The 12,865-nt window shown below is 38.8% G+C and overlaps 1 protein-coding gene across 19 annotated transcripts in view; it reads right to left on the reverse strand.

Moving 5' to 3' along the window:
* Positions 1 to 12,865, reverse strand: part of LOC136832604 (epidermal growth factor receptor kinase substrate 8-like) — a 190,436-nt gene that overhangs the window by 149,932 nt on the left and 27,639 nt on the right. For 9 of the 19 annotated variants that reach the window (XM_067093813.1, XM_067093802.1, XM_067093807.1 and 6 more), the window contains exon 1: positions 6,362 to 6,500. The exons of the other annotated variants lie outside the window; for them this stretch is intronic. The gene's annotated coding sequence lies outside the window, so the exon portion shown is untranslated. Of the gene's footprint in view, positions 1 to 6,361; positions 6,501 to 12,865 lie in introns of those variants that run through there. 19 annotated transcript variants of the gene reach the window in all.

The following is a 12,865-nucleotide window of genomic DNA, read 5'->3' on the forward strand; positions in this document are numbered from 1 at the left end:
TATGGAAAGCCTTGCTTGATTTCTTTCAGAGTTGATTTATGGCTTTGTTTACATGATTTTAAAACGATCAAGATGTTTGCTAGTCTTTCCGAGCTGTTAGCTTTAGTTTACCGGTGTTGCCGAGCTGTTAGATTTACCATGGGGGACTGTGAGCAGAAAACGTTCGTTGCAGGTGTTTAAACTTCTGTAAAATTCTCAGTATAATAAAATGGCCATAATCTGACATTCTCAATTTCCGAAGTCACCAAAATTCCTTTTCGGGAAAACCAATCACTTAACTTCCGAAGTCATCAAAATTCCTTTTCGGGAAAACCAATCACTCGGAAGAAAACGGCTACCGTGTTTACCGACTGACAACAAAAGGATGAACGAACACAAAAGTACTTAATTCTCTCTCTCTCTCTCTCTCTCTCTCTCTCTCTCTCTCTCTCTCTCTCTCTCTCTCTCTCTCTCTCAAACGAAAGCAGTAGTTTTGAGAGACGGTTTTTCCCGAATAACGAGAGCGACGAAACGAGGCAAAAGGAGAAAGGAGGGAAAGACGGCGGGGAAGGTAATTCCTAAATGCAACGGAGCGAAATAATATTCAGAGCACACTTCAATGTCGCATCAATGTCAAGCAATTGAGCTACGTAGTTTCTTTTACCCCATTTTTCACCTCGTAGAAAAAGGCGTAACCTACTGTCATAAGGAAGAGTGAAACTTGATGAAACTTTCCAAAACTGAGTATCGGAATCGTTAAAAGAAAACGGACACGTAGTATACCAAAGTAAATGAAATGTATAATATCGACACGGCTCGCTGTTAGTGCCACGTGAGATCTGGAACTGGTGGGTTTTTGTCGGCACTTCAAGAGAGTGTACACAGGTTAAACATTGAGTTCCGTCGTATATTTCCAAGAGCAAATATAGAATATATTATGTAACCCGAAGGCCAAGCACTTTGACCTATGAGGTTATTCAGCGCTGAAACGAAAAATTGACAGTTGAAAGGTTTGAAAGGTGTAATAGGAGGAAAACATCGCAGTTGCGCTATGAAACAATTGTTAGAGATGGAAGAAAGGAAATATGAACAGAGATACATCAAAGGAATGAAAGGGGTTGCAGCTAGGGGCCGAAGGGACGCTGCAAAGAGCCTTAAGTAATGCATCCAGTGAACCCCATGAGGTGCACTAACGGCACTAGCACAACCCCCTCCTCCTACGGGTAAGAGCAAATATAAGCTCACATTTTATATAAGACAATTCTACCCGAAAAAAGAAGAAAATGTCTGAAGTGCGTTAAGGAAGATAATATTCCGTTCGACTCTCCAGACACAATGTTTTCATTACAGAACCTCAAACAAAACATTACCTGAGGTGAGATCATGCCACGGGTTATCTGCCTATCTTACGCCAACATCGACTTCAGAACATTCAAGACTTGTATTGGCTATCTTAGTTATATTCTTATAATACCGATGACAGGGTCCAGACGAGAAAATTGGACAATATCAGAAATGTGTTAGGACATACGAATAACTACCATTAATTCATCTGTAACCTCAACATCCTCCTCCTTTTTTCATACTAGAATACAAACACTTACCACTTGCACAAAGACACTCATCCGTACTTTGACTTTTTGCGAGAATCTTGACTGATAGAGTCATTTCTTATGTTTACTGAAAAATCACAATTTAAAGAAAAGTAAAAATAGCAAAGTTCGTACCTTACTAAATACATTCAGACTCCACGGATTTAATGAAGCATAAAACTTCAGATTGAAATGGGGGCATTTCAGAAATGCTGAAATCAGTGACAACTGAAGAAATACCACAGTCATGTGGGAAAAACCATATGAAACAACGCCCTCCCCCCCTCTCCCTCTCTCTTTCTCTCTCTCTGTCAGGCCACCACTATGAATGAGTAGGAAATGACAAGTAGGACTGGAATCCGTACAACGTCACTCTTCGCTAAAAGGGACCACAATACCCCCCTCCCCCTACCAGCCACTCCCTCCCCGCCCACCCCCATTAACACACAAAGAAGAATACTCCTGCTCCTTACAAATCGGATCAACGCACATCAGAGGACCGACGGTTCAGGGTAAATATTACCAATATAAGAAACAGTATTACCGGTATACGGAGACCGGTGGTTCTGGGTAAATATTACCAGTATAAATAATATTACCGGTATAAGAAATTATGTTTTGGCGGGGAAGTCCATTTTAAAATGATTCTGGACTTTTTTATTATCTGGTTGTCTGTGTGTTTTCCCCGGTTATTTTCATTATTATTTTGTATATTTTCTTCTCCTGGCTCTCTTTTCTCCTCTATTTTTATTTATATGTACTTTCTGTTTGGCAGAACTTGATCGCTTTTCCGGCTTGCTTCATGAGACGGTATGCAAATTTAGGATACAACTAAAAAAACTATAATAATAAATGTACTTTATAACAACACGGCTATTAGCTGTCTATCAGACTTCCAATTCTTCAGTTTTACCACTAGGCCTAACTGATAGGCATAAAAAGAAAAAATAATATATTGAATTATAAATCCATCATGGAGCTGTCTAACTCCTCCGAAGGTGAAATTTATCATTCACTGGAACTCAGCTGCGTTTTTATCATTTTGTATACAAAGCATTTTTTAAGAAGTTGGAGAGCATAAGGGATAAAAATACATTTCTTGTATAGGAATGGAATGTGTGATTTTGGCATAAAGCCAAGCAATGGGGCCCATTGGGTCATTCAGCGCTATGATGAGGATGAATGAAAAGGGAAATTATATAAATATTGAGTTTGTAATAGACACTCTAAAGGTCAAAATGTTAGAAGCCTCTGCTGCAAATAAAATCATACATCTGTCATTTTAACACACATAATCAATCAATCAATATCTGACGCAAAAGCTTCCTTTCATATTTTTGACGGCGTCAATAACATTGATGTCGTCACGCCAGTTTTAATAGCCACAAATCACTCAGTCAATTCATATTCACGACATTCATCCTCAATGCACCAGCTTAATCCTCGACACAAAAAAAAATCATCTTAAAAAGCGGACAACCCGAGAGAGAGAGAGAGAAACTTAATTACGAATGGTTAGGTCAGAAACACTTTAAATGATTAAAATCGACATAAAAAACGAGACGCGAAAGGGTAGAGCGAAAGAAAACGGGCTTAAGCGGAAAAAAGATGAACAGCCCTACAAAGGCTTTGGCATGTCCCTAAGGCTTCCAAACCCGGGCACCATTTAAGGCTTCCTGTTTTTTTACGTGCCACTTGTGAACGACACCATTAGAATAACACTACTGGGAATTCCTCCTCAGGTTCTAGCAACAAGTCTAACCAGGCTCTCAGAAAGCTTTTGTCTCTGTATATAAATATATGATTAGATCAATAACCTTGTCGTATAAAAGTACATAACTTTTACCATTACGACAGCTTTTACAATTAGGTGTATAAATCATCAAAGATACATACACAGTCATAGAAATACATGACACACCCATCTGGTTAATTAATAATAACGCAAACTTCCTGAAAAATTAAACATACATACACACAAGCCAATTTTTTATATAAAACAAAACATTCCTCAAGCATGAGAAATCCTTGATAGCCACAAACCCCAAAATATTCGACATTCGGAAAATCAGATAAATTTATTGAATAATAAAAAGAAATATACTAAAAATGGAAGGCAAAAATCCCACTACGGTTTGCCTTCTCATGCGAAGGCCGAATCGCGGTTTGGTTAAGCTGACTGCTCCGCTCGTTGCTTCATTTAGTCAATGGTTACATATCGGATTACGCGCAGATAACAGTAACCGCGTTTGGTAACGTATACCAAATTAATCTTATTCGCGACCAAAGCACCGTACATAACTACCATTCGCCTCAGGATGATAAATGGGGCTGAAAGTCTCGCCCAGTTCAACGGAGGAACTCGCCAAGATTTTACTATTTAATTCAGTGAATTTAACTTCCAACTTCCGCCTGAATTGGCTAACAGACCTGGTATTACTCACGGTATTTTACATTGCTAGTGGTATTCAAAGAGAATAGAATAGATATAGAATTTAGTCCAAAGGACAAGCGCGGGACCTATGAAGTCATTCATCGCTGAAAGGGAAATTGAGAGTCAGTAAGGTGATTTGAAAGTTGTAAGAGTAAAACCTCGCAGTTGCACTGTGAAACAATTGTTAGGAGACAGTGGAAAGTAAGATGGAAGAAAGAGAATATGAACGGAGTTACAAAAAAAGGAATGAAAGGGGCTGCAGCTGGGGGCCGAAGGGACGCTGCAAAGAACCTTAAGTAATGCCTACAGTGCACCACGTGAGGTCAGGGCAAAAGTATACCTTAGTTTAACCAGACCATTGAGTTGATTAACAGCTCTCCTAGGGCTGGCCCGAGTGCACTGACGGCACTATACGGTCAGGAATAGAATATGCAAATTCCTGCTCTCTGCTGACGTCTCCGGAATTTCAAGTGTATTGGTTTTATTTTCTATTCCTTCATATTCATTTATTTATCACCTTTCCTTATAATTTTGGTCTCTTTGCAGCTTGATTTCCCTTTGGAGTCTGTTGACTCTGTCCATCAGGGTTTTCAAGCTGAAGACTTAGAGAAAAGGATACGAAAGCTTGCTCCCTTTGTGTTCATGCACTTCCTCCTGTTTCTTGAAGAACGTCTTGCGTAGACCGACTTCCAGTTTTATCTATTTATGTATGTATTAATCCGTTAATTTATACTTTATTTTCTAATACAAGATCTCGTATTTCTGTATTTCCTTATGTTACTTCTTTCAAACGAACACCACATTCTTTGGAAACTTGAATTTTAAGTCAATGTCCCTTGTGGGCTTGTTCCATATGCATAATAATAATAATAATCCAGCCAATTCACTCCAGGGAGGAATTCCTTGTATGTTTTTAATAGCAATTGAGCTGTCGATGCGAAAGTGATCAAGATTCTAACGTTCGACATTTCACGTAGCATACTTGCGGGTTGTCAATACCTTACACCATTTTCAAGATCTGAATGCATAAATAACATATTTAATCAGCCCTATTGCAATCATGGGTTAAAATCCGAATGCTTCTTATATTTCAGTCTTTCGCCTCCTGGGAAGTCCATTTCATTGTGTGAAAGCCAATGCGGGCTTCGTGGTTTAAATCTGCGGTAATGGCTGGAGAGGAGGCTACAGAATTGACACACCAAGTGTAAGTACCAAAAAAGAATTCCAACAGAATATCTAATAAGAGGAGAAACTGAAAGACGAGAAATCAGATACAAAAGGCTATACTTGAGCGAACAAAATCCTCCCCAAAGACATGAAATTTCTTCTGAAAGTTCAGAGATAAAAAAAAGGACAACAGCCATTCCCTTCTTGCGGGAATAAAGGAAAAAAATTATTCCTCCAAACGGCTTCATGAGTTAGAAAAGCTCCTTTGCCCAGTGTATATATATATATATATATATATATATATATATATATATATATATATATATATATATATATATATATATATATATATATATATATATATTAACCAACAAGTACTGTGGCTTCCACTTAAACAAAACAAAGAGAAGCGTCACAAATACTGGATGACCAAGAAGAAACGGAGAATGTAATAACAACGTGTAATCTCACAAAGCTGTCAGACAATGGCAGAAAACAACAAAACATGACGAAATACGAGACCTCACAAGAGGTGCTACGTGCACATACTGGACGCCCTGATACGTGTCAAAATGACACTGTACGAACAAACAACCCCGTTTTACAGACTATTGCACTGAACATTAAAATCTCTGGTCAACCTCTTGAAGATGCTGGCACGGTCAGCGTAACAACAAACTTTTCTATTCCAATGATCATTTGCAAACATGGCTGACCTGATGATTTGAGTAGTGGCTGAACTGTTATAAGAAAAATGAAACTGGCAACAGTGGACGACTTAGGATAACGTGAAATACTGAATCACAAGCACCAATTTATTTGTTGAACATAACATATACGACACTGCTTGAAGTTATAAATGGGTTAACCGTCCATGATGTCACAGTATACTTTGTTAAGAGACTACGCAATGTTTTGTGGTGTTAATAAGAAAGGAAACGATCGTTTACGTTCAGGGTTCAAGGGAAGAATATGAATACTCTTGCATAACAACCTTGAAAAACAAACAATATATACCTCAGACAGACTAATGAAAACAGAAGACACAAGAATGGGACGGACCCATTCACTCCTCAGGACAATTTGATGCTGCTTCTTGCCTTTCAGCACAAACGGACCACAACATTCACCATATATCGAATTACAAACTCTATAAGGAGCTAGATACATATTAAAGAGAGATACTCACGAAGCAAATCTCCAAATTCCAAGGACTGGTGCAATAAAGTCCCTCTCCACAGAACAAAAGAACTGAACTAGAGGCGAGGGCCAGGCCAGCCTTATCACCCAGCACACAGGTTGGTTTTATCGGGGGCGAGATTACTTCAGAGGTGTGATCTAATTGGTTTCCCCTGGAACCCCGACCAATAAAATCCCTCCTTGATAATTACGATAAGCCCTCACATACCGGACGCATGATAAACAAGATGGCTGGAATGTGTCATATCATGCGATGAACATTTCTCTGAAAAAAAAAGGAAAAATGATGCACGGATGATACGGGACTTTCAGCTCAATATCACATGACGAGATAACTCTCTCGGAGACATCTTCGACCTAGATAACCCCACGACATTCGACTAATGGAAACTTCAGCGCACGATCTTTGTCAACAACAAAGCATCAAGCTACTACACCTTCCTAGGCAGTGCGTGCCCGTGCATACTTTCGAAGGTAACGACCGAGGCCTCGACAGTTTGGAGCTATCGGAAACACCAACTCGCCAAGCACAATCGTATGAACATCTCATATACATAAAAATGGCATTAAGCATGATGGAAGGCCAAAGTTAAGGCCTAACATCCCACCAAAGCTTGTATTTCACGGCTCTAGGCCTACCTGCCTTTTTCGAGGCTTAGCGACCGCAGGCAAGGGGAGATCCCCTCTTTCTTGGCGATATTATTGACGACCCTTTTCAAGCACATAACTCAAGCAGCAGTATCGGATGAAACTACAGATATTACAGCTACAAAAAGAGTAAATTGCTTGTTCTTGTGGAGTTTGTCAAAGGATAAGATAACTTTCAGATGTGGCTGGCATTCTTGATCATAAAAAGTCAAGGACAATAGCCACTAGCAGTGGCAAAAATCCCATATATTTCACAAAAATTGCATCACTCAACCGTCATTTTCTCATCACCCTGGATTATCTTACGAAGTAAATATAAAGGCTGAAAACTGATAATTCAGCAAATAAAACACCTCGAGTTCCGTCCGCAGAAATTGGTATGCAGACCTGCCAACCCCTCCACCGAGAGGGGACACCCGTGGAAAATGTTATCAGTAGACGAGTCCCAAGAAGTTCCAGTATTTCTCAAATTGTTCCACGATTATGACTAACCTCTTACAAATCTCCTAGAGAAAAGAAAAAAAATGCTTTGCTCTTAAATAATGGCTAACATTGCACATGACAGAGGCATCAGCTCACCCTTTATCTAGTGCTGGAGCCAGAGATAAGAAACAAGAGGAGTGGCTCTAGCACACAACGCAGCACCAGTAAGGAACCACCAGCCTGACGTCGCATAACTATCCGCTGATGTCATGGTTTACAAAATGAGGACCGAAGCTTCGGGGAATTTATGGGGGGTTAATGTCAGATTTAAGGTGAACGAGAAGGGTGGTAGGGGGGAGGGGGCTGAATTTTTGGGGGGAAAAGAAGTCAGGGAGAGAGAGGAAAAATACAAAGCAAAAGTGAATAGTGTCTGTGGATTATCTCATTTCACTGACTCGCCAAAAAGAACAAGCATATAGGAATCAAATGCTTGCAAAGTGAGCTTTGAGATTAGGATGTCTTGCGTATAAATACCTCACAATATTAAATTTAAAATGAAATATAATATTCCGACGTCCTTACTGAAGGTGGTCTCTTTATTACCCAAAACCTCACCAAAAAGTGCACGTGACTAAAGGAGATTCGGCACTGAGGCCTAACTGATAAATAACGACGCGGAAATCACGAAGGATTATATAAAAATTTATAGCCTGACTCGACTTCCATAAAAGATTATCAAGGCGCTGTTTGATAAGGTAACGTGATGGGAAGGCCACTTCTGTAAAGTAGCCTTCCCACCACGTAAAGGGATGGTCACGGAGGAACGGCCCACTTCGGAAAAGGGGGGATAATGGAAAGGTTAATTCTGAAAGGAATGGTAATGGAATTTGTTAAGTGAATGGAAAGGCTGCATCTAAAAAGGAGAATTGTCCGAGGTTTCTCTGTGAGAAGAAAAGCAGACAGGTAACCAACCACTTTGGTCAAGGTCACATGAAAATGGGTCTGAAGATTTCTTAGGGACTATCCCATTCATCTTTCTTTAAGCCAAAATACAAACCCATGCGGGCTACGTAAAGTGAAGCCTGCTACGAGAAGCCAACATGAAGAAACAAAGGAACACAGCAACTTTAATTTTGTTAAGTTATATTGTAAATATGTATATGGTTATTTAAAGAAACGAATGTGCCTGAGCCTTTGATTATAAATAAAATAAAAGCTTCTGCTATGTGCAACCAAAGAGGTGTCAAAACCATTTTAAAAGATTATATGCTTTTCACAAAGAATTTTTGTAATATTGAGAGCAATGCATTCTAAATGTAAATGTATGTAGTTCGAGATTGGTTGTAATCTTTTGTAAATAATTTGAATAAAAACTTAAGTTAAAAAAATGAAAATGTTTAGGCTTTCTTTTATTCATCAGTAAAGTATTTTGACCTTAGATTCTCCAAAATCTTTCCCTTATGTATGATCGAGGAACTTTTAATCAGATGAACGTGGGAAAACAATTCCGCCGCAGTTACAAAATTCACCGAGTTGTATCACTTTATATCGTTCAAATCCAGATATTCAAATGCCAATTGTCGTCTTATCCATGTTTACTAAAATCGTTAATTGTCGTCGATGGAAAGCTTCTGAAAATATGTCTCTCCGCATCAAGCACCTTGAGAAACATCAGTAAATGTGATATATCGAATACGAAAATCAATGTGTGATGTCTTCGTAAGATAATTCATGAACACTGTATCTGGCCTGGTGAAAATGCGGCGCGAATTAATGCTGACAAGGCGTAAAACATTGCTTCATTTAAAAGGAAAAGGAAGCTCACTAATACAGTGTTACAGAAAAGTAATTATATTCTTACCCGTTTCAGATACCAGGTAACGTACGTTCTAAAAATCCAGAATAAAGAACAGAGTAAAAAGGAAATATTATAGGATGAAAAAAACTGCAGTTGAATGCAATGCCAGTCGGGGAATCGCAACACCTAAAATAACAAACGATCCAGTTATACCCACCACAAAATAATTGTCCTTAAACACGCGAACTAACCTTGCAGAAACCCTCGAATGTTATGTTGTTTGTTACGGGTTCATTAATTGCTATAACAAATGCAGTCGAAGGAGAAAACACAATGATTCCTGCAACGGAGAACGGAGTCCACATGAGGAAATGCAGTTATGTGCTAACATGTAAAAACGACTCTCTCTCTCTCTCTCTCTCTCTCTCTCTCTCTCTCTCTCTCTCTCATATATATATATATATATATATATATATATATATATATATATATATACAGTACATATATATATATATAGCCTATAATATACAGTATATATATATATATATGTATACACACACCATATATATATATATATATATATATATATATATATATATATATATATATAATATATATATATTATATACATATACGAATTTTTCTTTTCCTATCCCTTCATACATTTATCCCTTACCAGAGCAAACGCTCAGAATATACTGTAAAAAAGTCGATTTTAAACATGCAATGATTTCTATGTTCACTGAAAACAATATATGCTGTAAAATAAATCACTCATTGAAGAGACTAACTGTGACTGGCTATTAACCACGGCCAGTAAAAACCCCGATAACAGAAGAACGAATAATGACTAATCCCTTCAACTCATTAATCGCCATCGCCTCGAGAATTCTGAAACGCTCCGCAGATAAGGAACGGCTGATAAAAACTCAAACGGTCTCCAAGACGCAGCTTTATCTAAACCCACACCTGAATCTCTCTGGCCTCCATTTTCAATGCGAGGTGTTTGTCGACACTTCTTGGCCCCACATCCGTCAGTCCGGGTCACAGGGATCAAGGAGTGACATTAACGTTAATATCTAAGGTGTCTTTGGAGGTAGCGAAGGTCTACAAACTGACTCTATGAACTGGACTGAATACAGAATTTGGGCTAAAGGCCAACCACTGGGACCTAAGATGTCATTCAACGCTGAAACGGAAATTGACAGCAAAAAGTTTGAAAGGTGTAACAGGAGGAAAACCTCGCAGTTGCACTATGAATCAATTGTTAGGAGAGGGTGAAAAGTCAGATGGAGGAAAGAGAATATGAAAGGAGGTACAGTAAGAGGAACGAAAGGGGGTGCAACCAGGGGCCGAGGGCACGCTGCAAATAACCTTAAGTAATGCCTACAGTGCACCGTATGAGGTGCACTGACGGCACTACCCCCATACGGGGAAAATAGACTCTATGGATAAGGTGAATGATTATGCCGTCCATTAGACCTACATGGGTTCTCATAAGGCAAAAGGTATACGCAAATATCAAATATATGTACAGTAATGAAGCAGACACCGTGAATAACAATGAATAAAAATGAAATTACAATATAGCTTTAACATAAAAAGATAGCAACTTATGTCGATGACTGCTAATCGAACGGTAAAAGTGTATATAAAACAGTATGGCGAATGGCTAACTCCTTTACTGCGAGCATTAAAATGGCTCATGTTTGGCCAAATATGGGGAACATACTTTTACCTCTCCCTTAACGAAATAAGACTCCCTTAAGCCTGATAGGTAATTTCTCAACTTTTCTTCATGAGAGAGAGAGAGAGAGAGAGAGAGAGAGAGAGAGAGAGAGAGGGGGGGAGTACAGCATATGGGTGACTCAGGGGTTTCTGATTTAACTTCTTGAATAGCATCAGCTGAAATTTCCAAGGCCTTTTGCTTCTGTTGGTTTCATACAACGAACAAATACGAGAATTAACTGACAAAATCCAGACAACACAAATTCTGAACCAGTCGAGAAAATAGTACCAGTAAACATTAGGTCTAAAAGGTAAGAAACAGGAAGAAAAATCAACTCCCGACTGGAGTGCCGTGCTGAGAAAAATAAACTTTTTTATTAATATACTAAATATCCTAAATGCCATATGCATCCCTGTTGCAAATATAGTTTTCCTTACTTCGCTCATCGTCCATAATTCCTTACATGGTTCTATAAAACCGCCAAGGAAACAAGAACTAAATATATTAGACATGAGTAAGACGTATATACCATACCTTCCTTTTCCAAGGTTATGACGCAGATAGGAGCAGTTATGATCGGTTTTAAGCAGTGCCTTGCTGATTTTCATTCATCTTTGGAACTGTAAAGTGTGATCTGCCAAACGAAGTAGAGAGAGAGAGAGAGAGAGAGAGAGAGAGAGAGAGAGAGAGGGGTGGGGCGAAGGGGAGCAGCACACTAACCTAGAACTCTTAATAATCCAAGACATATCGCTACTCACTTCTAGACCAAAAACACACTTACTTTTAAGGGATCAAGACAGATAAGAGCTTTTTAAACACAAGTACGCGACAGGTGACATGTAGGTCATACGACAACCAAGTTCTTTAATTGAGGGCTGAGTCAGGACAGCAGTCGCTATACTTCTGTACATCGGTCTATAATCATAATCTATCGTTTTACGACTGCCCCGGTAATTCTGGCATTCCTGAACACTTTAAAGAATTGTTTAAAGTAGAGGATAGAGGAGAGGCAGTAGGAAGAAGAAATAGAGGAAGGAACAAATCTCGAAAACACTGAGCGAGTTTGGAAGTAATTAATGAAAAGAGCTAAAAGAGGCCAGATTTGTGTTGTACATTAAATCACCTGCACAGGGATGTGTAGGGCAAGTGATGACTTGGAAAGACGCCGCTGAAAAGAAGGAAAACCTGTTTTTAATATGTCGAACGTTTTCGTTTATATGGCCTATTACAATATAAATATGCAATGACTGAAAGTACCCTAGTACATTCAGGGTAATGCGAGTTTAGCCTCTGAAAACAAAATCGCTTACGACTGTTGAGTGGCTAATTAGCACCGGACTTGCGTCGAAAGCGAATTAGGCCTCCTGACTAAAGTACCCACTGTGCCCACGTTATCTTTATCAGTGTCTTATGAACTTGACAATCAGTCGACCGACGTGGTGTGCACATATGGCGGGAAAGGGCACCGAGATCGCAAGTTCAACCTAGTCACTTGCTGAGAACCGGAAAACTGACACATCCTAGATCTACGCCGTCTATAAATGGAAAAAAGCTTAGGTAAAACAAAACAAATTAATATATATATATATATATATATATATATATATATATATATATATATATATATATATATATATATATATATATATATATATATATATATATATATATATATGAAGAGCGTAGTGCTACACGAGAAGAACCTAGTTCTTAGCAAGTTTTTGGATGTGGTTTTCTGCCCCAAGCCCTTCTCTTGACCCATATTGACGCTGGTACCGATTCAAAGTCAAGTCAGGGCGACAGACCAGAAACCAAGCCACTGACACTGCGAACATGTTACCCTTTTTCAGCTCAGGCAAGAAGAAGAAGAAGAAGAAGAATAAGAAGAAGAAGAA

This window comes from Macrobrachium rosenbergii, chromosome 50 (genome assembly GCF_040412425.1).
Source record: "Macrobrachium rosenbergii isolate ZJJX-2024 chromosome 50, ASM4041242v1, whole genome shotgun sequence".
NCBI classification, from domain to species: Eukaryota; Metazoa; Arthropoda; class Malacostraca; order Decapoda; family Palaemonidae; genus Macrobrachium; species Macrobrachium rosenbergii.